The sequence below is a fragment of the Ambystoma mexicanum genome, chromosome 1p (assembly GCF_040938575.1).
Source record: "Ambystoma mexicanum isolate Mex_15411 chromosome 1p, UKY_AmexF1_1, whole genome shotgun sequence".
In the NCBI taxonomy this organism is placed as follows: Eukaryota; Metazoa; Chordata; class Amphibia; order Caudata; family Ambystomatidae; genus Ambystoma; species Ambystoma mexicanum.
In genome coordinates, this window is record NC_090921.1 from 232908 (window position 1) to 257971 (window position 25064).

The 25064-nt window shown below is 50.2% G+C and overlaps 20 non-coding genes and 3 pseudogenes across 20 annotated transcripts; all 23 read right to left on the reverse strand.

Annotated features, from left to right (window-relative positions):
* Positions 1 to 289: 289 nt before the first annotated feature.
* Positions 290 to 480, reverse strand: LOC138465037 (U2 spliceosomal RNA). The gene has a single exon (XR_011267617.1). It is a non-coding gene; the product is annotated as a U2 spliceosomal RNA (small nuclear RNA).
* A 623-nt stretch (positions 481 to 1103) lies between these two features.
* Positions 1104 to 1295, reverse strand: LOC138460158 (U2 spliceosomal RNA). The gene has a single exon (XR_011262931.1). It is a non-coding gene; the product is annotated as a U2 spliceosomal RNA (small nuclear RNA).
* Positions 1296 to 1918: 623 nt separating this feature from the next.
* On the reverse strand, positions 1919 to 2109 carry LOC138465048 (U2 spliceosomal RNA). Its single transcript, XR_011267628.1, has one exon. It is a non-coding gene; the product is annotated as a U2 spliceosomal RNA (small nuclear RNA).
* A 623-nt stretch (positions 2110 to 2732) lies between these two features.
* On the reverse strand, positions 2733 to 2923 carry LOC138465059 (U2 spliceosomal RNA). Its single transcript, XR_011267639.1, has one exon. It is a non-coding gene; the product is annotated as a U2 spliceosomal RNA (small nuclear RNA).
* Positions 2924 to 3546: 623 nt separating this feature from the next.
* On the reverse strand, positions 3547 to 3737 carry LOC138465070 (U2 spliceosomal RNA). The gene has a single exon (XR_011267650.1). It is a non-coding gene; the product is annotated as a U2 spliceosomal RNA (small nuclear RNA).
* Positions 3738 to 4360: 623 nt separating this feature from the next.
* Positions 4361 to 4551, reverse strand: LOC138465081 (U2 spliceosomal RNA). Its single transcript, XR_011267661.1, has one exon. It is a non-coding gene; the product is annotated as a U2 spliceosomal RNA (small nuclear RNA).
* Positions 4552 to 5174: 623 nt separating this feature from the next.
* On the reverse strand, positions 5175 to 5397 carry LOC138460633 (U2 spliceosomal RNA; annotated as a pseudogene).
* Positions 5398 to 8105: 2708 nt separating this feature from the next.
* LOC138465104 (U2 spliceosomal RNA) lies at positions 8106 to 8296 on the reverse strand. The gene has a single exon (XR_011267683.1). It is a non-coding gene; the product is annotated as a U2 spliceosomal RNA (small nuclear RNA).
* A 623-nt stretch (positions 8297 to 8919) lies between these two features.
* LOC138465115 (U2 spliceosomal RNA) lies at positions 8920 to 9110 on the reverse strand. Its single transcript, XR_011267694.1, has one exon. It is a non-coding gene; the product is annotated as a U2 spliceosomal RNA (small nuclear RNA).
* A 622-nt stretch (positions 9111 to 9732) lies between these two features.
* On the reverse strand, positions 9733 to 9923 carry LOC138465126 (U2 spliceosomal RNA). The gene has a single exon (XR_011267705.1). It is a non-coding gene; the product is annotated as a U2 spliceosomal RNA (small nuclear RNA).
* Positions 9924 to 10546: 623 nt separating this feature from the next.
* Positions 10547 to 10737, reverse strand: LOC138465137 (U2 spliceosomal RNA). The gene has a single exon (XR_011267716.1). It is a non-coding gene; the product is annotated as a U2 spliceosomal RNA (small nuclear RNA).
* Positions 10738 to 11360: 623 nt separating this feature from the next.
* Positions 11361 to 11552, reverse strand: LOC138460169 (U2 spliceosomal RNA). The gene has a single exon (XR_011262942.1). It is a non-coding gene; the product is annotated as a U2 spliceosomal RNA (small nuclear RNA).
* Positions 11553 to 12175: 623 nt separating this feature from the next.
* On the reverse strand, positions 12176 to 12366 carry LOC138465148 (U2 spliceosomal RNA). Its single transcript, XR_011267727.1, has one exon. It is a non-coding gene; the product is annotated as a U2 spliceosomal RNA (small nuclear RNA).
* Positions 12367 to 12989: 623 nt separating this feature from the next.
* LOC138465159 (U2 spliceosomal RNA) lies at positions 12990 to 13180 on the reverse strand. Its single transcript, XR_011267738.1, has one exon. It is a non-coding gene; the product is annotated as a U2 spliceosomal RNA (small nuclear RNA).
* A 623-nt stretch (positions 13181 to 13803) lies between these two features.
* LOC138465170 (U2 spliceosomal RNA) lies at positions 13804 to 13994 on the reverse strand. The gene has a single exon (XR_011267749.1). It is a non-coding gene; the product is annotated as a U2 spliceosomal RNA (small nuclear RNA).
* A 623-nt stretch (positions 13995 to 14617) lies between these two features.
* Positions 14618 to 14808, reverse strand: LOC138465181 (U2 spliceosomal RNA). Its single transcript, XR_011267760.1, has one exon. It is a non-coding gene; the product is annotated as a U2 spliceosomal RNA (small nuclear RNA).
* A 623-nt stretch (positions 14809 to 15431) lies between these two features.
* Positions 15432 to 15654, reverse strand: LOC138460644 (U2 spliceosomal RNA; annotated as a pseudogene).
* A 2709-nt stretch (positions 15655 to 18363) lies between these two features.
* On the reverse strand, positions 18364 to 18554 carry LOC138465192 (U2 spliceosomal RNA). Its single transcript, XR_011267771.1, has one exon. It is a non-coding gene; the product is annotated as a U2 spliceosomal RNA (small nuclear RNA).
* Positions 18555 to 19168: 614 nt separating this feature from the next.
* On the reverse strand, positions 19169 to 19359 carry LOC138465203 (U2 spliceosomal RNA). The gene has a single exon (XR_011267782.1). It is a non-coding gene; the product is annotated as a U2 spliceosomal RNA (small nuclear RNA).
* A 623-nt stretch (positions 19360 to 19982) lies between these two features.
* LOC138465225 (U2 spliceosomal RNA) lies at positions 19983 to 20173 on the reverse strand. Its single transcript, XR_011267804.1, has one exon. It is a non-coding gene; the product is annotated as a U2 spliceosomal RNA (small nuclear RNA).
* Positions 20174 to 20796: 623 nt separating this feature from the next.
* On the reverse strand, positions 20797 to 21025 carry LOC138460666 (U2 spliceosomal RNA; annotated as a pseudogene).
* A 2769-nt stretch (positions 21026 to 23794) lies between these two features.
* Positions 23795 to 23985, reverse strand: LOC138465236 (U2 spliceosomal RNA). Its single transcript, XR_011267815.1, has one exon. It is a non-coding gene; the product is annotated as a U2 spliceosomal RNA (small nuclear RNA).
* Positions 23986 to 24608: 623 nt separating this feature from the next.
* LOC138465247 (U2 spliceosomal RNA) lies at positions 24609 to 24799 on the reverse strand. The gene has a single exon (XR_011267826.1). It is a non-coding gene; the product is annotated as a U2 spliceosomal RNA (small nuclear RNA).
* Positions 24800 to 25064: the final 265 nt, after the last annotated feature.

Consider the following 25064-nt stretch of genomic DNA (forward strand, 5'->3'; position numbering starts at 1 on the left):
TGGCCGTTCGGGGCCGTTCGGGGCCTTTCAGGGGTGAGGCAGGGCAAGGACAGTGTCCCCCATCTCCTCCTTGTGCTGCTGGCTGGCTGGCTGGCTCCTTTGCCTTGCTTTGCAGCTCCTGTGAAAAGCAAGCAAAAAGGGCAGACTTTTTTTTCCTCCCGTGACACAACAGCACCTTTTCCGAAACACTGGAAAAAAAAAACACATTTAAACAAAAAAATATTGCAAAGTGCTCTTCTTTCAAGAATTGCTCAGTCTTTCTTTTTCACAGCATTGTTTTCCCCAAGTGGGGAAGTGCACCAGTCCTGGAGGTACTGCAATACCAAGTTGATGCGTGGAGTGGACAGAGCAAGCTCCCATTCCATCTCCCGGTTCCAAAAATCAATTTAATATATGGTCCCCAGATAGAGGACGTATCAGATATTAAACTGATAAGAACAGATACTACACTTGATCTTAGCCAAAAGGCCGAGAAGCGATGCCCACAAAAGCTTTGCCTGAAAGACTGCTGCTCGGCAGCTCCCCTGCTGACTCGGAGCAACGCTCTGCGGCAGAGCCCCAGATTCCTCGGCCAAGAATAGCATTTGCATGACCAGCATGCCCGGCGGTATGGTAAGCATATTTTGCATGGCTCCGCCCCAAGATTTCCATGGGTCCCACAGCGCCTGGTGCGAGACGGCCAGACACAGGCTGCAGAGCTCCACCCAGAGAAGCTGCAGCCCGGCCTGGCACTGGCCCCGTCACCTAGCGGCCGAAAGTCACCCTCAGCTGCCCAGGAGATGCTCCCCCAAGTGCGTCCCCCTCAGATAAGGCTTGGCCGTTCGGGGCCGTTCGGGGCCTTTCAGGGGTGAGGCAGGGCAAGGACAGTGTCCCCCATCTCCTCCTTGTGCTGCTGGCTGGCTGGCTGGCTCCTTTGCCTTGCTTTGCAGCTCCTGTGAAAAGCAAGCAAAAAGGGCAGACTTTTTTTTCCTCCCGTGACACAACAGCACCTTTTCCGAAACACTGGAAAAAAAAAACACATTTAAACAAAAAAATATTGCAAAGTGCTCTTCTTTCAAGAATTGCTCAGTCTTTCTTTTTCACAGCATTGTTTTCCCCAAGTGGGGAAGTGCACCAGTCCTGGAGGTACTGCAATACCAAGTTGATGCGTGGAGTGGACAGAGCAAGCTCCCATTCCATCTCCCGGTTCCAAAAATCAATTTAATATATGGTCCCCAGATAGAGGACGTATCAGATATTAAAACTGATAAGAACAGATACTACACTTGATCTTAGCCAAAAGGCCGAGAAGCGATGCCCACAAAAGCTTTGCCTGAAAGACTGCTGCTCGGCAGCTCCCCTGCTGACTCGGAGCAACGCTCTGCGGCAGAGCCCCAGATTCCTCGGCCAAGAATAGCATTTGCATGACCAGCATGCCCGGCGGTATGGTAAGCATATTTTGCATGGCTCCGCCCCAAGATTTCCATGGGTCCCACAGCGCCTGGTGCGAGACGGCCAGACACAGGCTGCAGAGCTCCACCCAGCCAAGCTGCAGCCCGGCCTGGCACTGGCCCCGTCACCTAGCGGCCGAAAGTCACCCTCAGCTGCCCAGGAGATGCTCCCCCAAGTGCGTCCCCCTCAGATAAGGCTTGGCCGTTCGGGGCCGTTCGGGGCCTTTCAGGGGTGAGGCAGGGCAAGGACAGTGTCCCCCATCTCCTCCTTGTGCTGCTGGCTGGCTGGCTGGCTCCTTTGCCTTGCTTTGCAGCTCCTGTGAAAAGCAAGCAAAAAGGGCAGACTTTTTTTTCCTCCCGTGACACAACAGCACCTTTTCCGAAACACTGGAAAAAAAAAACACATTTAAACAAAAAAATATTGCAAAGTGCTCTTCTTTCAAGAATTGCTCAGTCTTTCTTTTTCACAGCATTGTTTTCCCCAAGTGGGGAAGTGCACCAGTCCTGGAGGTACTGCAATACCAAGTTGATGCGTGGAGTGGACAGAGCAAGCTCCCATTCCATCTCCCGGTTCCAAAAATCAATTTAATATATGGTCCCCAGATAGAGGACGTATCAGATATTAAACTGATAAGAACAGATACTACACTTGATCTTAGCCAAAAGGCCGAGAAGCGATGCCCACAAAAGCTTTGCCTGAAAGACTGCTGCTCGGCAGCTCCCCTGCTGACTCGGAGCAACGCTCTGCGGCAGAGCCCCAGATTCCTCGGCCAAGAATAGCATTTGCATGACCAGCATGCCCGGCGGTATGGTAAGCATATTTTGCATGGCTCCGCCCCAAGATTTCCATGGGTCCCACAGCGCCTGGTGCGAGACGGCCAGACACAGGCTGCAGAGCTCCACCCAGAGAAGCTGCAGCCCGGCCTGGCACTGGCCCCGTCACCTAGCGGCCGAAAGTCACCCTCAGCTGCCCAGGAGATGCTCCCCCAAGTGCGTCCCCCTCAGATAAGGCTTGGCCGTTCGGGGCCGTTCGGGGCCTTTCAGGGGTGAGGCAGGGCAAGGACAGTGTCCCCCATCTCCTCCTTGTGCTGCTGGCTGGCTGGCTGGCTCCTTTGCCTTGCTTTGCAGCTCCTGTGAAAAGCAAGCAAAAAGGGCAGACTTTTTTTTCCTCCCGTGACACAACAGCACCTTTTCCGAAACACTGGAAAAAAAAAACACATTTAAACAAAAAAATATTGCAAAGTGCTCTTCTTTCAAGAATTGCTCAGTCTTTCTTTTTCACAGCATTGTTTTCCCCAAGTGGGGAAGTGCACCAGTCCTGGAGGTACTGCAATACCAAGTTGATGCGTGGAGTGGACAGAGCAAGCTCCCATTCCATCTCCCGGTTCCAAAAATCAATTTAATATATGGTCCCCAGATAGAGGACGTATCAGATATTAAACTGATAAGAACAGATACTACACTTGATCTTAGCCAAAAGGCCGAGAAGCGATGCCCACAAAAGCTTTGCCTGAAAGACTGCTGCTCGGCAGCTCCCCTGCTGACTCGGAGCAACGCTCTGCGGCAGAGCCCCAGATTCCTCGGCCAAGAATAGCATTTGCATGACCAGCATGCCCGGCGGTATGGTAAGCATATTTTGCATGGCTCCGCCCCAAGATTTCCATGGGTCCCACAGCGCCTGGTGCGAGACGGCCAGACACAGGCTGCAGAGCTCCACCCAGAGAAGCTGCAGCCTGGCCTGGCACTGGCCCCGTCACCTAGCGGCCGAAAGTCACCCTCAGCTGCCCAGGAGATGCTCCCCCAAGTGCGTCCCCCTCAGATAAGGCTTGGCCGTTCGGGGCCGTTCGGGGCCTTTCAGGGGTGAGGCAGGGCAAGGACAGTGTCCCCCATCTCCTCCTTGTGCTGCTGGCTGGCTGGCTGGCTCCTTTGCCTTGCTTTGCAGCTCCTGTGAAAAGCAAGCAAAAAGGGCAGACTTTTTTTTCCTCCCGTGACACAACAGCACCTTTTCCGAAACACTGGAAAAAAAAAACACATTTAAACAAAAAAATATTGCAAAGTGCTCTTCTTTCAAGAATTGCTCAGTCTTTCTTTTTCACAGCATTGTTTTCCCCAAGTGGGGAAGTGCACCAGTCCTGGAGGTACTGCAATACCAAGTTGATGCGTGGAGTGGACAGAGCAAGCTCCCATTCCATCTCCCGGTTCCAAAAATCAATTTAATATATGGTCCCCAGATAGAGGACGTATCAGATATTAAACTGATAAGAACAGATACTACACTTGATCTTAGCCAAAAGGCCGAGAAGCGATGCCCACAAAAGCTTTGCCTGAAAGACTGCTGCTCGGCAGCTCCCCTGCTGACTCGGAGCAACGCTCTGCGGCAGAGCCCCAGATTCCTCGGCCAAGAATAGCATTTGCATGACCAGCATGCCCGGCGGTATGGTAAGCATATTTTGCATGGCTCCGCCCCAAGATTTCCATGGGTCCCACAGCGCCTGGTGCGAGACGGCCAGACACAGGCTGCAGAGCTCCACCCAGAGAAGCTGCAGCCCGGCCTGGCACTGGCCCCGTCACCTAGCGGCCGAAAGTCACCCTCAGCTGCCCAGGAGATGCTCCCCCAAGTGCGTCCCCCTCAGATAAGGCTTGGCCGTTCGGGGCCGTTCGGGGCCTTTCAGGGGTGAGGCAGGGCAAGGACAGTGTCCCCCATCTCCTCCTTGTGCTGCTGGCTGGCTGGCTGGCTCCTTTGCCTTGCTTTGCAGCTCCTGTGAAAAGCAAGCAAAAAGGGCAGACTTTTTTTTCCTCCCGTGACACAACAGCACCTTTTCCGAAACACTGGAAAAAAAAAACACATTTAAACAAAAAAATATTGCAAAGTGCTCTTCTTTCAAGAATTGCTCAGTCTTTCTTTTTCACAGCATTGTTTTCCCCAAGTGGGGAAGTGCACCAGTCCTGGAGGTACTGCAATACCAAGTTGATGCGTGGAGTGGACAGAGCAAGCTCCCATTCCATCTCCCGGTTCCAAAAATCAATTTAATATATGGTCCCCAGATAGAGGACGTATCAGATATTAAACTGATAAGAACAGATACTACACTTGATCTTAGCCAAAAGGCCGAGAAGCGATGCCCACAAAAGCTTTGCCTGAAAGACTGCTGCTCGGCAGCTCCCCTGCTGACTCGGAGCAACGCTCTGCGGCAGAGCCCCAGATTCCTCGGCCAAGAATAGCATTTGCATGACCAGCATGCCCGGCGGTATGGTAAGCATATTTTGCATGGCTCCGCCCCAAGATTTCCATGGGTCCCACAGCGCCTGGTGCGAGACGGCCAGACACAGGCTGCAGAGCTCCACCCAGAGAAGCTGCAGCCCGGCCTGGCACTGGCCCCGTCACCTAGCGGCCGAAAGTCACCCTCAGCTGCCCAGGAGATGCTCCCCCAAGTGCGTCCCCCTCAGATAAGGCTTGGCCGTTCGGGGCCGTTCGGGGCCTTTCAGGGGTGAGGCAGGGCAAGGACAGTGTCCCCCATCTCCTCCTTGTGCTGCTGGCTGGCTGGCTGGCTCCTTTGCCTTGCTTTGCAGCTCCTGTGAAAAGCAAGCAAAAAGGGCAGACTTTTTTTTCCTCCCGTGACACAACAGCACCTTTTCCGAAACACTGGAAAAAAAAAACACATTTAAACAAAAAAATATTGCAAAGTGCTCTTCTTTCAAGAATTGCTCAGTCTTTCTTTTTCACAGCATTGTTTTCCCCAAGTGGGGAAGTGCACCAGTCCTGGAGGTACTGCAATACCAAGTTGATGCGTGGAGTGGACAGAGCAAGCTCCCATTCCATCTCCCGGTTCCAAAAATCAATTTAATATATGGTCCCCAGATAGAGGACGTATCAGATATTAAACTGATAAGAACAGATTTTTTCTTTTTTTTTTTTCGGTCTCCACTTCACCCCTTCAACCGTCCCAAACCTCCAATTTAAAAAAATGCCAATCAAAAAAATCCAAATCAAAAAGCCAATAAAAAATACACAAATTTAAAAAACACCAAATCAAAAAAAAACACCAAAAAATTCCAACTTCCTCAACAGACTATACAATTTTTTTTTTTTTTTTTTTTCCCCCTTTTCTTTTCCTTTTTTCTTTTCTTCACCTTTCATTTTATTTTATTCATTTTTCCTTATTTCTCACATCTTCTTTTCCCATTCCGGTACTATTTGAAAGATGCCTTCCCATCTCTAATGACTGACCGACTCCGGTCAGATCTCTGTCTCCTCAACTTTCGCTCAGTCTTCTTCAATAACCGAATATCCACCTCCTCGTTCTTCTCACTGTCCGATGCAGACTGCAAAACACCAGAACTATTCGACGTCTCCATCCCCTTAACTTGCCCCATTCCTTCAGCTTTTTTAATAACCACTCTTTCTCTCTTCAAAAGATTCTCGACATGCGATGTTAAAGAAGGGGGCAACACTGAATCTTGTTCAGCCGAAAAACCTCCCACCTCAGGGATCAAAGTACCTTCTCTCCCTACTGACTCCCTAGCCTGTGCCGCATCCTCTATCTCAAACTGCTCTCGTTTGTAAGCCCGATACGACCTGAATAACTCTTGATGGTCCTCTAAATCATCATCCTCCCATTCTCTATCAATCCGAGCTAGTAAATAACCTTCTGCAACCAATTTTTCACGCGCAGGAGAAAATATCCCCTCCTCTCCAAAGTCCTTCGGCCATTGTTCCATCATTTCCCTAACTTCATCTTCCGTTAACAACTTTCCAACATTCTCTGTAACCATCTCCTCCACCTGTTCCCCAACCACCAAACAAGCTGCGACCCCACCATCCTCCCGATTAATTCCACTGCCACTGGCTGTTTGAACATATGAATCTTTGTCTATCCCCTCCCTTCCACTAGCTGTTTGAGCAATATCTTCTTCATCTATACTCTCTGCAGATCCTTTCTCATCTACCGCTACAATTTTTCCCACATCATCTCCCCGTGCCGTATCCACGATTTCAACCAACTTCTCTTTCTTCCTCAAATCTTCCAACGTGCTAATCAGATTTGTCTCAACTTCACGAACCCCACTGTGAAAACCACCTTCACTAGCAGCTTGTGCATATGTACGCCGGGTAGTCGGGCATGACACTGCAACATGTCCTTCCATATCACAAACAGTACACATCAGCTTCTGATCACAGTCCACTATTTTATGGTCCGGATTACCACAATTCCAACATTTATCTTTCGGGCAATCCCGTTTTGCATGTCCAAACTGTCGACAAAACCTACAAAACACTGGCTGGTTGGGGTAATACAAATACCCATTCTGTTCCAAAATCTTAAACACCCCCGGGGGGTGATGTAAACCTCCAATGCCGTCTGGATGTTTCTTTAGCACCACAACAAATCTCCGATCACCGTTAAAATACCCAAATTTATTCCTTTGAACTTGACCTCCTCTCACTTCTTCACAATAATGCAATAACCAATTCCTAATTTTCTCTGCTGACACGAATGGATTGTACATATGTACAGTTAATGGAACAGTTTGTCGGACGAAACAAAGCTCCACCAGAACACCTTCCAAAATACTACTATTCTTCTTTTCCATTTTGTACACTTCATATGCACTCAAGGAAGAGACTTCGTCTACAAAAGTAATATCATACGTGCAAGCGTTTCTGTGCTCTTGCATACAATAAATTTTGTCTTTGTCTGCTTGTAAAGCCTCAAAAAGTACCTTATTAACAACATAGTCGAAATCCTTTACTTCTTGGAAATCCTTCTGGACGGCAATCCGAACTGAATATCTCAACTGCGTTGCCGGCGGTAAAACACGGGATGTTTCAGCCATGCTGGGGGAGTTCTCTGACGCGTTCCCCCTCAAATCTTCCACTCGAAACTCGTCCAGCCCGAAAGATTCTCCGGCCCTTCAAGGCATGATCAGTAGCCCACTCCCTGACCCGAAGGTCAGGGAGGCCAGCTGTAAAAGGAGTCTACCTTGGACTGGGCAAGCCAGACAGCTAAGGTGAATCCCGAAACTTGATCATAGCCAAAAGGCCGAGAAGCGATGCCCACAAAAGCTTTGCCTGAAAGACTGCTGCTCGGCAGCTCCCCTGCTGACTCGGAGCAACGCTCTGCGGCAGAGCCCCAGATTCCTCGGCCAAGAATAGCATTTGCATGACCAGCATGCCCGGCGGTATGGTAAGCATATTTTGCATGGCTCCGCCCCAAGATTTACATGGGTCCCACAGCGCCTGGTGCGAGACGGCCAGACACAGGCTGCAGAGCTCCACCCAGCCAAGCTGCAGCCCGGCCTGGCACTGGCCCCGTCACCTAGCGGCCGAAAGTCACCCTCAGCTGCCCAGGAGATGCTCCCCCAAGTGCGTCCCCCTCAGATAAGGCTTGGCCGTTCGGGGCCGTTCGGGGACTTTCAGGGGTGAGGCAGGGCAAGGACAGTGTCCCCCATCTCCTCCTTGTGCTGCTGGCTGGCTGGCTGGCTCCTTTGCCTTGCTTTGCAGCTCCTGTGAAAAGCAAGCAAAAAGGGCAGACTTTTTTTTCCTCCCGTGACACAACAGCACCTTTTCCGAAACACTGGAAAAAAAAACACATTTAAACAAAAAAATATTGCAAAGTGCTCTTCTTTCAAGAATTGCTCAGTCTTTCTTTTTCACAGCATTGTTTTCCCCAAGTGGGGAAGTGCACCAGTCCTGGAGGTACTGCAATACCAAGTTGATGCGTGGAGTGGACAGAGCAAGCTCCCATTCCATCTCCCGGTTCCAAAAATCAATTTAATATATGGTCCCCAGATAGAGGACGTATCAGATATTAAACTGATAAGAACAGATACTACACTTGATCTTAGCCAAAAGGCCGAGAAGCGATGCCCACAAAAGCTTTGCCTGAAAGACTGCTGCTCGGCAGCTCCCCTGCTGACTCGGAGCAACGCTCTGCGGCAGAGCCCCAGATTCCTCGGCCAAGAATAGCATTTGCATGACCAGCATGCCCGGCGGTATGGTAAGCATATTTTGCATGGCTCCGCCCCAAGATTTCCATGGGTCCCACAGCGCCTGGTGCGAGACGGCCAGACACAGGCTGCAGAGCTCCACCCAGCCAAGCTGCAGCCCGGCCTGGCACTGGCCCCGTCACCTAGCGGCCGAAAGTCACCCTCAGCTGCCCAGGAGATGCTCCCCCAAGTGCGTCCCCCTCAGATAAGGCTTGGCCGTTCGGGGCCGTTCGGGGACTTTCAGGGGTGAGGCAGGGCAAGGACAGTGTCCCCCATCTCCTCCTTGTGCTGCTGGCTGGCTGGCTGGCTCCTTTGCCTTGCTTTGCAGCTCCTGTGAAAAGCAAGCAAAAAGGGCAGACTTTTTTTTCCTCCCGTGACACAACAGCACCTTTTCCGAAACACTGGAAAAAAAAAACACATTTAAACAAAAAAATATTGCAAAGTGCTCTTCTTTCAAGAATTGCTCAGTCTTTCTTTTTCACAGCATTGTTTTCCCCAAGTGGGGAAGTGCACCAGTCCTGGAGGTACTGCAATACCAAGTTGATGCGTGGAGTGGACAGAGCAAGCTCCCATTCCATCTCCCGGTTCCAAAAATCAATTTAATATATGGTCCCCAGATAGAGGACGTATCAGATATTAAACTGATAAGAACAGATACTACACTTGATCTTAGCCAAAAGGCCGAGAAGCGATGCCCACAAAAGCTTTGCCTGAAAGACTGCTGCTCGGCAGCTCCCCTGCTGACTCGGAGCAACGCTCTGCGGCAGAGCCCCAGATTCCTCGGCCAAGAATAGCATTTGCATGACCAGCATGCCCGGCGGTATGGTAAGCATATTTTGCATGGCTCCGCCCCAAGATTTCCATGGGTCCCACAGCGCCTGGTGCGAGACGGCCAGACACAGGCTGCAGAGCTCCACCCAGCCAAGCTGCAGCCCGGCCTGGCACTGGCCCCGTCACCTAGCGGCCGAAAGTCACCCTCAGCTGCCCAGGAGATGCTCCCCCAAGTGCGTCCCCCTCAGATAAGGCTTGGCCGTTCGGGGCCGTTCGGGGCCTTTCAGGGGTGAGGCAGGGCAAGGACAGTGTCCCCCATCTCCTCCTTGTGCTGCTGGCTGGCTGGCTGGCTCCTTTGCCTTGCTTTGCAGCTCCTGTGAAAAGCAAGCAAAAAGGGCAGACTTTTTTTTCCTCCCGTGACACAACAGCACCTTTTCCGAAACACTGGAAAAAAAAACACATTTAAACAAAAAAATATTGCAAAGTGCTCTTCTTTCAAGAATTGCTCAGTCTTTCTTTTTCACAGCATTGTTTTCCCCAAGTGGGGAAGTGCACCAGTCCTGGAGGTACTGCAATACCAAGTTGATGCGTGGAGTGGACAGAGCAAGCTCCCATTCCATCTCCCGGTTCCAAAAATCAATTTAATATATGGTCCCCAGATAGAGGACGTATCAGATATTAAACTGATAAGAACAGATACTACACTTGATCTTAGCCAAAAGGCCGAGAAGCGATGCCCACAAAAGCTTTGCCTGAAAGACTGCTGCTCGGCAGCTCCCCTGCTGACTCGGAGCAACGCTCTGCGGCAGAGCCCCAGATTCCTCGGCCAAGAATAGCATTTGCATGACCAGCATGCCCGGCGGTATGGTAAGCATATTTTGCATGGCTCCGCCCCAAGATTTCCATGGGTCCCACAGCGCCTGGTGCGAGACGGCCAGACACAGGCTGCAGAGCTCCACCCAGAGAAGCTGCAGCCCGGCCTGGCACTGGCCCCGTCACCTAGCGGCCGAAAGTCACCCTCAGCTGCCCAGGAGATGCTCCCCCAAGTGCGTCCCCCTCAGATAAGGCTTGGCCGTTCGGGGCCGTTCGGGGCCTTTCAGGGGTGAGGCAGGGCAAGGACAGTGTCCCCCATCTCCTCCTTGTGCTGCTGGCTGGCTGGCTGGCTCCTTTGCCTTGCTTTGCAGCTCCTGTGAAAAGCAAGCAAAAAGGGCAGACTTTTTTTTCCTCCCGTGACACAACAGCACCTTTTCCGAAACACTGGAAAAAAAAAACACATTTAAACAAAAAAATATTGCAAAGTGCTCTTCTTTCAAGAATTGCTCAGTCTTTCTTTTTCACAGCATTGTTTTCCCCAAGTGGGGAAGTGCACCAGTCCTGGAGGTACTGCAATACCAAGTTGATGCGTGGAGTGGACAGAGCAAGCTCCCATTCCATCTCCCGGTTCCAAAAATCAATTTAATATATGGTCCCCAGATAGAGGACGTATCAGATATTAAACTGATAAGAACAGATACTACACTTGATCTTAGCCAAAAGGCCGAGAAGCGATGCCCACAAAAGCTTTGCCTGAAAGACTGCTGCTCGGCAGCTCCCCTGCTGACTCGGAGCAACGCTCTGCGGCAGAGCCCCAGATTCCTCGGCCAAGAATAGCATTTGCATGACCAGCATGCCCGGCGGTATGGTAAGCATATTTTGCATGGCTCCGCCCCAAGATTTCCATGGGTCCCACAGCGCCTGGTGCGAGACGGCCAGACACAGGCTGCAGAGCTCCACCCAGAGAAGCTGCAGCCCGGCCTGGCACTGGCCCCGTCACCTAGCGGCCGAAAGTCACCCTCAGCTGCCCAGGAGATGCTCCCCCAAGTGCGTCCCCCTCAGATAAGGCTTGGCCGTTCGGGGCCGTTCGGGGCCTTTCAGGGGTGAGGCAGGGCAAGGACAGTGTCCCCCATCTCCTCCTTGTGCTGCTGGCTGGCTGGCTGGCTCCTTTGCCTTGCTTTGCAGCTCCTGTGAAAAGCAAGCAAAAAGGGCAGACTTTTTTTTCCTCCCGTGACACAACAGCACCTTTTCCGAAACACTGGAAAAAAAAAACACATTTAAACAAAAAAATATTGCAAAGTGCTCTTCTTTCAAGAATTGCTCAGTCTTTCTTTTTCACAGCATTGTTTTCCCCAAGTGGGGAAGTGCACCAGTCCTGGAGGTACTGCAATACCAAGTTGATGCGTGGAGTGGACAGAGCAAGCTCCCATTCCATCTCCCGGTTCCAAAAATCAATTTAATATATGGTCCCCAGATAGAGGACGTATCAGATATTAAAACTGATAAGAACAGATACTACACTTGATCTTAGCCAAAAGGCCGAGAAGCGATGCCCACAAAAGCTTTGCCTGAAAGACTGCTGCTCGGCAGCTCCCCTGCTGACTCGGAGCAACGCTCTGCGGCAGAGCCCCAGATTCCTCGGCCAAGAATAGCATTTGCATGACCAGCATGCCCGGCGGTATGGTAAGCATATTTTGCATGGCTCCGCCCCAAGATTTCCATGGGTCCCACAGCGCCTGGTGCGAGACGGCCAGACACAGGCTGCAGAGCTCCACCCAGCCAAGCTGCAGCCCGGCCTGGCACTGGCCCCGTCACCTAGCGGCCGAAAGTCACCCTCAGCTGCCCAGGAGATGCTCCCCCAAGTGCGTCCCCCTCAGATAAGGCTTGGCCGTTCGGGGCCGTTCGGGGACTTTCAGGGGTGAGGCAGGGCAAGGACAGTGTCCCCCATCTCCTCCTTGTGCTGCTGGCTGGCTGGCTGGCTCCTTTGCCTTGCTTTGCAGCTCCTGTGAAAAGCAAGCAAAAAGGGCAGACTTTTTTTTCCTCCCGTGACACAACAGCACCTTTTCCGAAACACTGGAAAAAAAAAACACATTTAAACAAAAAAATATTGCAAAGTGCTCTTCTTTCAAGAATTGCTCAGTCTTTCTTTTTCACAGCATTGTTTTCCCCAAGTGGGGAAGTGCACCAGTCCTGGAGGTACTGCAATACCAAGTTGATGCGTGGAGTGGACAGAGCAAGCTCCCATTCCATCTCCCGGTTCCAAAAATCAATTTAATATATGGTCCCCAGATAGAGGACGTATCAGATATTAAACTGATAAGAACAGATACTACACTTGATCTTAGCCAAAAGGCCGAGAAGCGATGCCCACAAAAGCTTTGCCTGAAAGACTGCTGCTCGGCAGCTCCCCTGCTGACTCGGAGCAACGCTCTGCGGCAGAGCCCCAGATTCCTCGGCCAAGAATAGCATTTGCATGACCAGCATGCCCGGCGGTATGGTAAGCATATTTTGCATGGCTCCGCCCCAAGATTTCCATGGGTCCCACAGCGCCTGGTGCGAGACGGCCAGACACAGGCTGCAGAGCTCCACCCAGAGAAGCTGCAGCCCGGCCTGGCACTGGCCCCGTCACCTAGCGGCCGAAAGTCACCCTCAGCTGCCCAGGAGATGCTCCCCCAAGTGCGTCCCCCTCAGATAAGGCTTGGCCGTTCGGGGCCGTTCGGGGCCTTTCAGGGGTGAGGCAGGGCAAGGACAGTGTCCCCCATCTCCTCCTTGTGCTGCTGGCTGGCTGGCTGGCTCCTTTGCCTTGCTTTGCAGCTCCTGTGAAAAGCAAGCAAAAAGGGCAGACTTTTTTTTCCTCCCGTGACACAACAGCACCTTTTCCGAAACACTGGAAAAAAAAAACACATTTAAACAAAAAAATATTGCAAAGTGCTCTTCTTTCAAGAATTGCTCAGTCTTTCTTTTTCACAGCATTGTTTTCCCCAAGTGGGGAAGTGCACCAGTCCTGGAGGTACTGCAATACCAAGTTGATGCGTGGAGTGGACAGAGCAAGCTCCCATTCCATCTCCCGGTTCCAAAAATCAATTTAATATATGGTCCCCAGATAGAGGACGTATCAGATATTAAACTGATAAGAACAGATACTACACTTGATCTTAGCCAAAAGGCCGAGAAGCGATGCCCACAAAAGCTTTGCCTGAAAGACTGCTGCTCGGCAGCTCCCCTGCTGACTCGGAGCAACGCTCTGCGGCAGAGCCCCAGATTCCTCGGCCAAGAATAGCATTTGCATGACCAGCATGCCCGGCGGTATGGTAAGCATATTTTGCATGGCTCCGCCCCAAGATTTCCATGGGTCCCACAGCGCCTGGTGCGAGACGGCCAGACACAGGCTGCAGAGCTCCACCCAGAGAAGCTGCAGCCTGGCCTGGCACTGGCCCCGTCACCTAGCGGCCGAAAGTCACCCTCAGCTGCCCAGGAGATGCTCCCCCAAGTGCGTCCCCCTCAGATAAGGCTTGGCCGTTCGGGGCCGTTCGGGGCCTTTCAGGGGTGAGGCAGGGCAAGGACAGTGTCCCCCATCTCCTCCTTGTGCTGCTGGCTGGCTGGCTGGCTCCTTTGCCTTGCTTTGCAGCTCCTGTGAAAAGCAAGCAAAAAGGGCAGACTTTTTTTTCCTCCCGTGACACAACAGCACCTTTTCCGAAACACTGGAAAAAAAAAACACATTTAAACAAAAAAATATTGCAAAGTGCTCTTCTTTCAAGAATTGCTCAGTCTTTCTTTTTCACAGCATTGTTTTCCCCAAGTGGGGAAGTGCACCAGTCCTGGAGGTACTGCAATACCAAGTTGATGCGTGGAGTGGACAGAGCAAGCTCCCATTCCATCTCCCGGTTCCAAAAATCAATTTAATATATGGTCCCCAGATAGAGGACGTATCAGATATTAAACTGATAAGAACAGATACTACACTTGATCTTAGCCAAAAGGCCGAGAAGCGATGCCCACAAAAGCTTTGCCTGAAAGACTGCTGCTCGGCAGCTCCCCTGCTGACTCGGAGCAACGCTCTGCGGCAGAGCCCCAGATTCCTCGGCCAAGAATAGCATTTGCATGACCAGCATGCCCGGCGGTATGGTAAGCATATTTTGCATGGCTCCGCCCCAAGATTTCCATGGGTCCCACAGCGCCTGGTGCGAGACGGCCAGACACAGGCTGCAGAGCTCCACCCAGAGAAGCTGCAGCCCGGCCTGGCACTGGCCCCGTCACCTAGCGGCCGAAAGTCACCCTCAGCTGCCCAGGAGATGCTCCCCCAAGTGCGTCCCCCTCAGATAAGGCTTGGCCGTTCGGGGCCGTTCGGGGCCTTTCAGGGGTGAGGCAGGGCAAGGACAGTGTCCCCCATCTCCTCCTTGTGCTGCTGGCTGGCTGGCTGGCTCCTTTGCCTTGCTTTGCAGCTCCTGTGAAAAGCAAGCAAAAAGGGCAGACTTTTTTTTCCTCCCGTGACACAACAGCACCTTTTCCGAAACACTGGAAAAAAAAAACACATTTAAACAAAAAAATATTGCAAAGTGCTCTTCTTTCAAGAATTGCTCAGTCTTTCTTTTTCACAGCATTGTTTTCCCCAAGTGGGGAAGTGCACCAGTCCTGGAGGTACTGCAATACCAAGTTGATGCGTGGAGTGGACAGAGCAAGCTCCCATTCCATCTCCCGGTTCCAAAAATCAATTTAATATATGGTCCCCAGATAGAGGACGTATCAGATATTAAACTGATAAGAACAGATACTACACTTGATCTTAGCCAAAAGGCCGAGAAGCGATGCCCACAAAAGCTTTGCCTGAAAGACTGCTGCTCGGCAGCTCCCCTGCTGACTCGGAGCAACGCTCTGCGGCAGAGCCCCAGATTCCTCGGCCAAGAATAGCATTTGCATGACCAGCATGCCCGGCGGTATGGTAAGCATATTTTGCATGGCTCCGCCCCAAGATTTCCATGGGTCCCACAGCGCCTGGTGCGAGACGGCCAGACACAGGCTGCAGAGCTCCACCCAGAGAAGCTGCAGCCCGGCCTGGCACTGGCCCCGTCACCTAGCGGCCGAAAGTCACCCTCAGCTGCCCAGGAGATGCTCCCCCAAGTGCGTCCCCCTCAGATAAGGCTTGGCCGTTCGGGGCCGTTCGGGGCCTTTCAGGGGTGAGGCAGGGCAAGGACAGTGTCCCCCATCTCCTCCTTGTGCTGCTGGCTGGCTGGCTGGCTCCTTTGCCTTGCTTTGCAGCTCCTGTGAAAAGCAAGCAAAAAGGGCAGACTTTTTTTTCCTCCCGTGACACAACAGCACCTTTTCCGAAACACTGGAAAAAAAAAACACATTTAAACAAAAAAATATTGCAAAGTGCTCTTCTTTCAAGAATTGCTCAGTCTTTCTTTTTCACAGCATTGTTTTCCCCAAGTGGGGAAGTGCACCAGTCCTGGAGGTACTGCAATACCAAGTTGATGCGTGGAGTGGACAGAGCAAGCTCCCATTCCATCTCCCGGTTCCAAAAATCAATTTAATATATGGTCCCCAGATAGAGGACGTATCAGATATTAAACTGATAAGAACAGATTTTTTCTTTTTTTTTTTTCGGTCTCCACTTCACCCCTTCAACCGTCCCAAACCTCCAATTTAAAAAAATGCCAATCAAAAAAATCCAAATCAAAAAGCCAATAAAAAATACACAAATTTAAAAAACACCAAATCAAAAAAAAACACCAAAAAATTCCAACTTCCTCAACAGACTATACAATTTTTTTTTTTTTTTTTTTTCCCCCCTTTTCTTTTCCTTTTTTCTTTTCTTCACCTTTCATTTTATTTTATTCATTTTTCCTTATTTCTCACATCTTCTTTTCCCATTCCGGTACTATTTGAAAGATGCCTTCCCATCTCTAATGACTGACCGACTCCGGTCAGATCTCTGTCTCCTCAACTTTCGCTCAGTCTTCTTCAATAACCGAATATCCACCTCCTCGTTCTTCTCACTGTCCGATGCAGACTGCAAAACACCAGAACTATTCGACGTCTCCATCCCCTTAACTTGCCCCATTCCTTCAGCTTTTTTAATAACCACTCTTTCTCTCTTCAAAAGATTCTCGACATGCGATGTTAAAGAAGGGGGCAACACTGAATCTTGTTCAGCCGAAAAACCTCCCACCTCAGGGATCAAAGTACCTTCTCTCCCTACTGACTCCCTAGCCTGTGCCGCATCCTCTATCTCAAACTGCTCTCGTTTGTAAGCCCGATACGACCTGAATAACTCTTGATGGTCCTCTAAATCATCATCCTCCCATTCTCTATCAATCCGAGCTAGTAAATAACCTTCTGCAACCAATTTTTCACGCGCAGGAGAAAATATCCCCTCCTCTCCAAAGTCCTTCGGCCATTGTTCCATCATTTCCCTAACTTCATCTTCCGTTAACAACTTTCCAACATTCTCTGTAACCATCTCCTCCACCTGTTCCCCAACCACCAAACAAGCTGCGACCCCACCATCCTCCCGATTAATTCCACTGCCACTGGCTGTTTGAACATATGAATCTTTGTCTATCCCCTCCCTTCCACTAGCTGTTTGAGCAATATCTTCTTCATCTATACTCTCTGCAGATCCTTTCTCATCTACCGCTACAATTTTTCCCACATCATCTCCCCGTGCCGTATCCACGATTTCAACCAACTTCTCTTTCTTCCTCAAATCTTCCAACGTGCTAATCAGATTTGTCTCAACTTCACGAACCCCACTGTGAAAACCACCTTCACTAGCAGCTTGTGCATATGTACGCCGGGTAGTCGGGCATGACACTGCAACATGTCCTTCCATATCACAAACAGTACACATCAGCTTCTGATCACAGTCCACTATTTTATGGTCCGGATTACCACAATTCCAACATTTATCTTTCGGGCAATCCCGTTTTGCATGTCCAAACTGTCGACAAAACCTACAAAACACTGGCTGGTTGGGGTAATACAAATACCCATTCTGTTCCAAAATCTTAAACACCCCCGGGGGGTGATGTAAACCTCCAATGCCGTCTGGATGTTTCTTTAGCACCACAACAAATCTCCGATCACCGTTAAAATACCCAAATTTATTCCTTTGAACTTGACCTCCTCTCACTTCTTCACAATAATGCAATAACCAATTCCTAATTTTCTCTGCTGACACGAATGGATTGTACATATGTACAGTTAATGGAACAGTTTGTCGGACGAAACAAAGCTCCACCAGAACACCTTCCAAAATACTACTATTCTTCTTTTCCATTTTGTACACTTCATATGCACTCAAGGAAGAGACTTCGTCTACAAAAGTAATATCATACGTGCAAGCGTTTCTGTGCTCTTGCATACAATAAATTTTGTCTTTGTCTGCTTGTAAAGCCTCAAAAAGTACCTTATTAACAACATAGTCGAAATCCTTTACTTCTTGGAAATCCTTCTGGACGGCAATCCGAACTGAATATCTCAACTGCGTTGCCGGCGGTAAAACACGGGATGTTTCAGCCATGCTGGGGGAGTTCTCTGACGCGTTCCCCCTCAAATCTTCCACTCGAAACTCGTCCAGCCCGAAAGATTCTCCGGCCCTTCAAGGCATGATCAGTAGCCCACTCCCTGACCCGAAGGTCAGGGAGGCCAGCTGTAAAAGGAGTCTACCTTGGACTGGGCAAGCCAGACAGCTAAGGTGAATCCCGAAACTTGATCATAGCCAAAAGGCCGAGAAGCGATGCCCACAAAAGCTTTGCCTGAAAGACTGCTGCTCGGCAGCTCCCCTGCTGACTCGGAGCAACGCTCTGCGGCAGAGCCCCAGATTCCTCGGCCAAGAATAGCATTTGCATGACCAGCATGCCCGGCGGTATGGTAAGCATATTTTGCATGGCTCCGCCCCAAGATTTACATGGGTCCCACAGCGCCTGGTGCGAGACGGCCAGACACAGGCTGCAGAGCTCCACCCAGCCAAGCTGCAGCCCGGCCTGGCACTGGCCCCGTCACCTAGCGGCCGAAAGTCACCCTCAGCTGCCCAGGAGATGCTCCCCCAAGTGCGTCCCCCTCAGATAAGGCTTGGCCGTTCGGGGCCGTTCGGGGACTTTCAGGGGTGAGGCAGGGCAAGGACAGTGTCCCCCATCTCCTCCTTGTGCTGCTGGCTGGCTGGCTGGCTCCTTTGCCTTGCTTTGCAGCTCCTGTGAAAAGCAAGCAAAAAGGGCAGACTTTTTTTTCCTCCCGTGACACAACAGCACCTTTTCCGAAACACTGGAAAAAAAAACACATTTAAACAAAAAAATATTGCAAAGTGCTCTTCTTTCAAGAATTGCTCAGTCTTTCTTTTTCACAGCATTGTTTTCCCCAAGTGGGGAAGTGCACCAGTCCTGGAGGTACTGCAATACCAAGTTGATGCGTGGAGTGGACAGAGCAAGCTCCCATTCCATCTCCCGGTTCCAAAAATCAATTTAATATATGGTCCCCAGATAGAGGACGTATCAGATATTAAACTGATAAGAACAGATACTACACTTGATCTTAGCCAAAAGGCCGAGAAGCGATGCCCACAAAAGCTTTGCCTGAAAGACTGCTGCTCGGCAGCTCCCCTGCTGACTCGGAGCAACGCTCTGCGGCAGAGCCCCAGATTCCTCGGCCAAGAATAGCATTTGCATGACCAGCATGCCCGGCGGTATGGTAAGCATATTTTGCATGGCTCCGCCCCAAGATTTCCATGGGTCCCACAGCGCCTGGTGCGAGACGGCCAGACACAGGCTGCAGAGCTCCACCCAGCCAAGCTGCAGCCCGGCCTGGCACTGGCCCCGTCACCTAGCGGCCGAAAGTCACCCTCAGCTGCCCAGGAGATGCTCCCCCAAGTGCGTCCCCCTCAGATAAGGCTTGGCCGTTCGGGGACTTTCAGGGGTGAGGCAGGGCAAGGACAGTGTCCCCCATCTCCTCCTTGTGCTGCTGGCTGGCTGGCTGGCTCCTTTGCCTTGCTTTGCAGCTCCTGTGAAAAGCAAGCAAAAAGGGCAGACTTTTTTTTCCTCCCGTGACACAACAGCACCTTTTCCGAAACACTGGAAAAAAAAAAACACATTTAAACAAAAAAATATTGCAAAGTGCTCTTCTTTCAAGAATTGCTCAGTCTTTCTTTTTCACAGCATTGTTTTCCCCAAGTGGGGAAGTGCACCAGTCCTGGAGGTACTGCAATACCAAGTTGATGCGTGGAGTGGACAGAGCAAGCTCCCATTCCATCTCCCGGTTCCAAAAATCAATTTAATATATGGTCCCCAGATAGAGGACGTATCAGATATTAAACTGATAAGAACAGATACTACACTTGATCTTAGCCAAAAGGCCGAGAAGCGATGCCCACAAAAGCTTTGCCTGAAAGACTGCTGCTCGGCAGCTCCCCTGCTGACTCGGAGCAACGCTCTGCGGCAGAGCCCCAGATTCCTCGGCCAAGAATAGCATTTGCATGACCAGCATGCCCGGCGGTATGGTAAGCATATTTTGCATGGCTCCGCCCCAAGATTTCCATGGGTCCCACAGCGCCTGGTGCGAGACGGCCAGACACAGGCTGCAGAGCTCCACCCAGCCAAGCTGCAGCCCGGCCTGGCACTGGCCCCGTCACCTAGCGGCCGAAAGTCACCCTCAGCTGCCCAGGAGATGCTCCCCCAAGTGCGTCCCCCTCAGATAAGGCTTGGCCGTTCGGGGCCGTTCGGGGCCTTTCAGGGGTGAGGCAGGGCAAGGACAGTGTCCCCCATCTCCTCCTTGTGCTGCTGGCTGGCTGGCTGGCTCCTTTGCCTTGCTTTGCAGCTCCTGTGAAAAGCAAGCAAAAAGGGCAGACTTTTTTTTCCTCCCGTGACACAACAGCACCTTTTCCGAAACACTGGAAAAAAAAAACACTTTTAAACAAAAAAATATTGCAAAGTGCTCTTCTTTCAAGAATTGCTCAGTCTTTCTTTTTCACAGCATTGTTTTCCCCAAGTGGGGAAGTGCACCAGTCCTGGAGGTACTGCAATACCAAGTTGATGCGTGGAGTGGACAGAGCAAGCTCCCATTCCATCTCCCGGTTCCAAAAATCAATTTAATATATGGTCCCCAGATAGAGGACGTATCAGATATTAAACTGATAAGAACAGATACTACACTTGATCTTAGCCAAAAGGCCGAGAAGCGATGCCCACAAAAGCTTTGCCTGAAAGACTGCTGCTCGGCAGCTCCCCTGCTGACTCGGAGCAACGCTCTGCGGCAGAGCCCCAGATTCCTCGGCCAAGAATAGCATTTGCATGACCAGCATGCCCGGCGGTATGGTAAGCATATTTTGCATGGCTCCGCCCCAAGATTTCCATGGGTCCCACAGCGCCTGGTGCGAGACGGCCAGACACAGGCTGCAGAGCTCCACCCAGCCAAGCTGCAGCCCGGCCTGGCACTGGCCCCGTCACCTAGCGGCCGAAAGTCACCCTCAGCTGCCCAGGAGATGCTCCCCCAAGTGCGTCCCCCTCAGATAAGGCTTGGCCGTTCGGGGCCGTTCGAGGCCTTTCAGGGGTGAGGCAGGGCAAGGACAGTGTCCCCCATCTCCTCCTTGTGCTGCTGGCTGGCTGGCTGGCTCCTTTGCCTTGCTTTGCAGCTCCTGTGAAAAGCAAGCAAAAAGGGCAGACTTTTTTTTCCTCCCGTGACACAACAGCACCTTTTCCGAAACACTGGAAAAAAAAAACACATTTAAACAAAAAAATATTGCAAAGTGCTCTTCTTTCAAGAATTGCTCAGTCTTTCTTTTTCACAGCATTGTTTTCCCCAAGTGGGGAAGTGCACCAGTCCTGGAGGTACTGCAATACCAAGTTGATGCGTGGAGTGGACAGAGCAAGCTCCCATTCCATCTCCCGGTTCCAAAAATCAATTTAATATATGGTCCCCAGATAGAGGACGTATCAGATATTAAACTGATAAGAACAGATTTTTTTTTTTTTTTTTTTTTTTTCGGTCTCCTCATCACCCCTTTAACCGTCCCAAACCTCCAAATTTAAAAAAATACCAAACAAAAATTCCAAATTAAAAAAACCAATTAAAATAATCCTCCAATTTAAAAAAAAAAAAAAAAAAAAACCAATCAAAAACAAAATGAATTAAATACAAAACTTTCTCAACAGAAATTCTCTCTTTCTTTTCATATCTTCTTTGCTCATTCCAAATTTTTTTTGATAAAAGATGCTCTCCCCTCTCTAATAGCTGACCGACTCCGATCAGATTTCCGCCTTCTTGACTTTCGCTCAATCCCCTTCTGTAACAACTGATTTTCCACTTCCTCATCCTTTTCACTATCTGATCCAGACTGTAAAACCCCATACTTATTCGACGTTTTCACTCCCTGAACGGCAGTACATACTTGCAAATCAACTTGTTGTATAACCACTCTTTCTCTTTCTAAGAGATTCTTGACGTGTGGTGTCAAAGACGGAAACACCACTGAATCCTGTCCAGCCGAACAAACCCCTGTCACTGGAGTTAAAACATTCTTTCTACTCTCCAACTCCCTGGCCCGTGTCTCATCCTCCAATTGAAAAACCTTCCGTTTATAATCTCGATATAACCCGAAATCGTGTATATGCTGTCGGAAATCACAGTCTTTGTTCTTCATATCAATCCGATATTGTATATAACCGTCGATAATCAAATCCTCTCGCTCATCAGACATAACTGTTCCATGATAAAAAAATTCTGGATATGATTCAATTTTTTTCCTAAACTTATCAGTCGGTACTACTTCATTAAATAACTTAGCAGTCATTTCTCCATAATTTTCACCGGTTACTTGAGTAACTTTCTTCCCACTTTTCTTCTCAACCTCTTTTTTTCCTGCTACTTCACTTCCACTGGCTGCTTGAACAATTTCTTCTTTATCTATTCCCTTTGCAAGTTCCATTTCATCTACTGCTATAATATTTTCCACATCTTCACCTGTCACATCAATTTTCTCCACATCCTCAAAGCGTTCTGTATCCACACGTACCTCCTGTTGAATCCCACCTCCACCACTTGTTTGAGCATATGTACATAATACACCAACAGAGGGAACTTCAACTACTGCCTTAATCAGGCTTGTCACATCTTCAATTTTATCAACCAACTTCTCTTTCATTCTTAGATCCTCCGACATGTTAACCAGGTTTTTCACATCTTCACGATCTCCTTTGTAAAAACTTCCTTCACTAGCAGCTTGTGCATATGTACGCCGGGTAGTCGGGCATGTCGCTGCAACATGTCCCTCCATATCACAAACAGTACACATCAGCTTCTGATCACAGTCAACTATTTTATGGTTTGGATTACCACAATTCCAACATTTATCTTTCGGGCAGTTTCGTTTTGCGTGTCCAAACTGTCGACAAAACCTACAAAACACTGGCTGGTTAGGGTAATACAGATACCCATTCTGTTCCAAAATCTTAAACACACCCGGGGGGTGATATAAACCTCCAATGCCTTCCGGATGTTTTTTTAGCACCACAACAAATCTCCGATCACCGTTAAAATACCCAAATTTATTTCTTTGAACTTGACCTCCTCTCACTTCTTCACAATAATGCAATAGCCAATTACTAATTTTCTCTGCTGACACAAATGGATTGTACATATGCACAGTTAATGGAACAGTTTGTCGAACGAAACAAAGCTCCACCAGAACACCTTCCAAAATACTACTATTCTTCTTTTCCAATTTGTACACTTCATATGCACTCAAGGAAGAGACTTCGTCTACAAAAGTAATATCATACGTGCAAGCGTTCCTGTGCTCTTGCATACAATAAATTTTGTCTTTATCTGCTTGTAAAGCCTCAAAAAGTACCTTATTAACAACATAGTCGAAATCCTTTACTTCTTGGAAATCCTTCTGGACAGCAATCCGAACTGAATATCTCAACTGCGTTGCCGGCGGTAGAACACGCGATGTTTCAGCCATGCTGAGGGAGTCCTCCGACGCGTTCCCCCTCAAATCTTCCACTCGAAACTCGTCCAGCCCGAAAGATTCTCCGGCCCTTCAAGGCATGATCAGTAGCCCACTCCCTGACCCGAAGGTCAGGGAGGTCAGCTGTAAAAGGAGTCTACCTTGGACTGGGCAAGCCAGACAGCTAAGGTGAATCCCAACACTTGATCATAGCCAAAAGGCCGAGAAGCGATGCCCACAAAAGCTTTGCCTGAAAGACTGCTGCTCGGCAGCTCCCCTGCTGACTCGGAGCAACGCTCTGCGGCAGAGCCCCAGATTCCTCGGCCAAGAATAGCATTTGCATGACCAGCATGCCCGGCGGTATGGTAAGCATATTTTGCATGGCTCCGCCCCAAGATTTCCATGGGTCCCACAGCGCCTGGTGCGAGACGGCCAGACACAGGCTGCAGAGCTCCACCCAGCCAAGCTGCAGCCCGGCCTGGCACTGGCCCCGTCACCTAGCGGCCGAAAGTCACCCTCAGCTGCCCAGGAGATGCTCCCCCAAGTGCGTCCCCCTCAGATAAGGCTTGGCCGTTCGGGGCCGTTCGGGGCCTTTCAGGGGTGAGGCAGGGCAAGGACAGTGTCCCCCATCTCCTCCTTGTGCTGCTGGCTGGCTGGCTGGCTCCTTTGCCTTGCTTTGCAGCTCCTGTGAAAAGCAAGCAAAAAGGGCAGACTTTTTTTTCCTCCCGTGACACAACAGCACCTTTTCCGAAACACTGGAAAAAAAAAACACATTTAAACAAAAAAATATTGCAAAGTGCTCTTCTTTCAAGAATTGCTCAGTCTTTCTTTTTCACAGCATTGTTTTCCCCAAGTGGGGAAGTGCACCAGTCCTGGAGGTACTGCAATACCAAGTTGATGCGTGGAGTGGACAGAGCAAGCTCCCATTCCATCTCCCGGTTCCAAAAATCAATTTAATATATGGTCCCCAGATAGAGGACGTATCAGATATTAAACTGATAAGAACAGATACTACACTTGATCTTAGCCAAAAGGCCGAGAAGCGATGCCCACAAAAGCTTTGCCTGAAAGACTGCTGCTCGGCAGCTCCCCTGCTGACTCGGAGCAACGCTCTGCGGCAGAGCCCCAGATTCCTCGGCCAAGAATAGCATTTGCATGACCAGCATGCCCGGCGGTATGGTAAGCATATTTTGCATGGCTCCGCCCCAAGATTTCCATGGGTCCCACAGCGCCTGGTGCGAGACGGCCAGACACAGGCTGCAGAGCTCCACCCAGAGAAGCTGCAGCCCGGCCTGGCACTGGCCCCGTCACCTAGCGGCCGAAAGTCACCCTCAGCTGCCCAGGAGATGCTCCCCCAAGTGCGTCCCCCTCAGATAAGGCTTGGCAGTTCGGGGCCGTTCGGGGCCTTTCAGGGGTGAGGCAGGGCAAGGACAGTGTCCCCCATCTCCTCCTTGTGCTGCTGGCTGGCTGGCTGGCTCCTTTGCCTTGCTTTGCAGCTCCTGTGAAAAGCAAGCAAAAAGGGCAGACTTTTTTTTCCTCCCGTGACACAACAGCACCTTTTCCGAAACACTGGAAAAAAAAAACACATTTAAACAAAAAAATATTGCAAAGTGCTCTTCTTTCAAGAATTGCTCAGTCTTTCTTTTTCACAGCATTGTTTTCCCCAAGTGGGGAAGTGCACCAGTCCTGGAGGTACTGCAATACCAAGTTGATGCGTGGAGTGGACAGAGCAAGCTCCCATTCCATCTCCCGGTTCCAAAAATCAATTTAATATATGGTCCCCAGATAGAGGACGTATCAGATATTAAACTGATAAGAACAGATACTACACTTGATCTTAGCCAAAAGGCCGAGAAGCGATGCCCACAAAAGCTTTGCCTGAAAGACTGCTGCTCGGCAGCTCCCCTGCTGACTCGGAGCAACGCTCTGCGGCAGAGCCCCAGATTCCTCGGCCAAGAATAGCATTTGCATGACCAGCATGCCCGGCGGTATGGTAAGCATATTTTGCATGGCTCCGCCCCAAGATTTCCATGGGTCCCACAGCGCCTGGTGCGAGACGGCCAGACACAGGCTGCAGAGCTCCACCCAGCCAAGCTGCAGCCCGGCCTGGCACTGGCCCCGTCACC